This window comes from Habropoda laboriosa, unplaced genomic scaffold (assembly GCF_001263275.1).
Source record: "Habropoda laboriosa isolate 0110345459 unplaced genomic scaffold, ASM126327v1 scaffold203, whole genome shotgun sequence".
In the NCBI taxonomy this organism is placed as follows: domain Eukaryota; kingdom Metazoa; phylum Arthropoda; class Insecta; order Hymenoptera; family Apidae; genus Habropoda; species Habropoda laboriosa.
Genome location: NW_017100358.1, coordinates 638,377 through 641,943, shown reverse-complemented (window position 1 = coordinate 641,943; position 3,567 = coordinate 638,377).

Below are 3,567 nucleotides of genomic sequence, written 5' to 3'. Positions count from 1 at the left end.
GCTTTAAAGTCGTTCCACGCTCTCCTTCCACCGAGAAGACGCCGGCTGCGACTTGAAAAAAAAGTTACAGCCCCGGAGTTTCATGGACGCTACCCGCCAACGACAACGTCGATACTTCTTAAAGAGGGAACGATGAGCGAGTTTCGAACACTTTTCTGCATCCATTACTTATGCGATCTCGGGATATCTGTAATTTTTGTCTTTCTTTCAGTAGACACGAGGAGGCGTTTCTGAAGAGAATCTACGAACGAAACGTGGCGAATTTTTTCAGGGGCGAAGGGACGAAGTTTAACGCTAGGTTCACGAACATATCTTGTATACCCAAATTGACGCGCGAACGAAAATGCAAATGTTACTTGAAAAGCAAGTTGTTTTGTTTAACCTCTTAACCCCAGAGCGGTCTTCCGGTATTTTTAGTAATTTTTACTGTTATCAAGCTCCTTAACATTATTTTAAACGTTTATTGTCTAGGTTCGTATGTCCCGTTGGAAACAAAAATTGTTTGACACAAGGTCTTTGGGTCTTTTCCGACTCAAACGCCTTAAGTGTACAGTCAAAACGAAGAACGCACTAGGACCTATGATTTTTTCCTGACTGTGCATCTAAACGTCAGTCATTTAGTGTTTCGGTACTGTACAGGTAGCAAAAGTTACTCTGAGAATTTTGAGACTTTCGCGGCCGGGGTCGATACGAGTGGAATTATTTGAGGCTTCCAAAAGAATTTACATTCCGACGCTTCGCCAGCACTGCAGCTAGCTTCACCAGGGTCTGGAGACGTACTGATAACAGTGTGCGTCCGGGTGTTCACTCCTTTAAGTACCTGTGCTCATTTTCAAGTCAGTGCTTAATCGATCGATCAATTAAAAAAATGACGAGGCTAGCTGCAATGCTGGCGAAACGTCGGAATGTAAATTCTTTCGGAAGCCTCAAATAATTCCACTCAGAAGTTAATCTGTCATAGATTGATTACACTTAGTAATTCTGGGTGTTTTTGTCACATCTCGACTAGAATTTCCGTCACGAGTCCGACTCGTTGTTACAGGTCAGAGGGTTAAAAGCAGCATATTACACACTGTTAACTTATAAATGAAACTACGTGATATTGTATGCTAATATAAAATTCGTAACAAGCACAAGTGGTAGGAGAGAAATGTATACGGTTTCTGTAATTTTCCCGGTGAAATTCGAAAGTAAGCCTAGCGTTAATGTGATTTGAAAAAGATAATCCTTGCATTACACCAGCGAGTCTCGAAGACTCTACCAAAGTAGCGACAAAACCAAATACACCAGTGTCAAAGATAATCTCCAATCGCAAATTTAATAACAATTTTTAATTACACGCAAAATTATGCATAATACATGAGCCATTTCTCCTTCACGCCGCATTAAAGTAACAGATATCTTCCGTTCGCGACCCGGTGATTATCAAAATCAAATGTCAAAGGGTTAATACGAAGTTCGCCGTATCAAACTTTATTACCAAGTGATCAAACTATTCGCCCCAGAATTTTTCCGGATTTTAACAAGAGAAGAAGTATCGCGCGCGCGGCCGATATTTATCCAGCAAGGTACATCCGCCCTGATCGGCCACGATTTGTCATATTTATTCCCGTCCCTTCTTTCACGGTGCAAAAGGATGTTGATCCCGTCGGGCTGAACGGTTCGCGGGATTTCGCGACTTGGTTTAGTCCACTCCCACGTGCGTGCGCTTGCGTTCGTTAGCGTGTTCCGCGGCGCGGCCGGTCGATATAAAATATTGAAATTATTACACGGGCTTCTTTATTACGAACACCACCTTTACCGACATCAATTACATTCATACATATTATGCGCATTAATTTTATCCGCGCCCGGCCGATTCCGCCGCTGGTAATTCCGCGCGAACGAGATTAATGCGCGTTAATTAAAGACGCGCGGGAGGAGGGACGACGCGAGTTAAAAGAGAGAACGGGGAACAGGAACCGAATCCGAAAAGGCTCTCCGTAGCCTTTGTGATGTTCCACCATCGACGGGCGTAATTCTACCCGCGAGTATCTCCGCCCCGTGTAAATTCCGCGTTGTAATTTCCGTGGCGCGTTACGGTTTGTGAGCGATTTTGTGGCAGAAGCGAGCACATTCATACCTCGATGAAGTCATCTGGCTCGTGTAATTGCCGCGATATACACGCGATAGCGTTCTTCTTGATTTACACATCGACTGTAAATCATTTTCGAGGATCGAGATGGTGGAGAGAAATTGCAAGGGACGGGAATGAAATTAAGTAGAGTTGCTGTGTAACGTTTGTTACATTGTTTCACAGTGGAAGGATTTTCTGTTTTTCGATGGAACTGATATTCTAACATCCTTCATTATACGGTTACAGGATTGTAATTATTATTTAATCGTTTGAGAGGATGTTACACGTGCCTGGAGATGGAGAAGGTGGAAAGAATTGGTGTTAGCCGAGAATGAAAATGTGAAGCTTCGTTGCTTTTGGACGCGTTCTTTTAGATTAAATAAACATCGATTAAAGTCATTTTTCCCACAAACTTTTGTAGGGCGTAAGGAAGAACTAAAAATCTTAATTAAAACGCTTTTCTTTATTTACGTATCTTCATTCTGATAGCAATTTAAATGCAATATTTGTAAGTCGAGAATAAAATGAATTCATGATGCTGTAAAGTGTTATTATTTTGCACTGGAAATGTTCTCTTAGATTAAATAAGTATTTAAACATAATTATAATTATTTTCCTACTACGAAAAATGGGCCAAACTTCTACCAGAAAAAAATGAAGAAATTTAATTAAAACACCTTTCCTTATTTATGTCTCTTCACTCTGATAACAATTTGAATGCAATATTAAAATTAATTCATGCTACTGTAAAGTGTTATTATTTTGCACTGGAAATATTCGTTTAGATTAAATAAGCATTCAAACATTGTTATAATTATTTTCCCACTAAGAAAAATGAACCAAACTTCTGTAGGACATTTTTAAGAATTTTGATTGAAACACCTTTCTTTATTTGTCTCTTCACTCTGATAACAATTTGAATGCAATATTAAAATTAATTCATGCTACTGTAAAGTGTTATTATTTTGCACTGGAAATATTCGTTTAGATTAAATAAGCATTCAAACATTGTTATAATTATTTTCCCACTAAGAAAAATGAACCAAACTTCTGTAGGACATTTTTAAGAATTTTGATTGAAACACCTTTTTTTATTTATATCTTTTCACTCTGATAACAATTTAAATACAATATTTATAGTCGAGAATAAAATGAATTCATGCTGCTGTAAAGTGTCATTATTTTGCACTGGAAATGTTCTCTTAGATTAAGTAAGCATTTAAACATAATTATAATTATTTTCCTACTACGAGAAATGGGCCAAACTTCTACAAAACATTTTTAAGAAAAAAATGAAGAAATTTAATTGAAACGCCTTTCTCTATTTGTGTCTCTTCACTCTGATAACAATTCAGATACAATAGGTACCACAATACACTATCTTTCCCAAAAATCAATATTCAAACCATTCGTAGCCATCTCCCATGTCACAATCTTCACCTATCGCATCG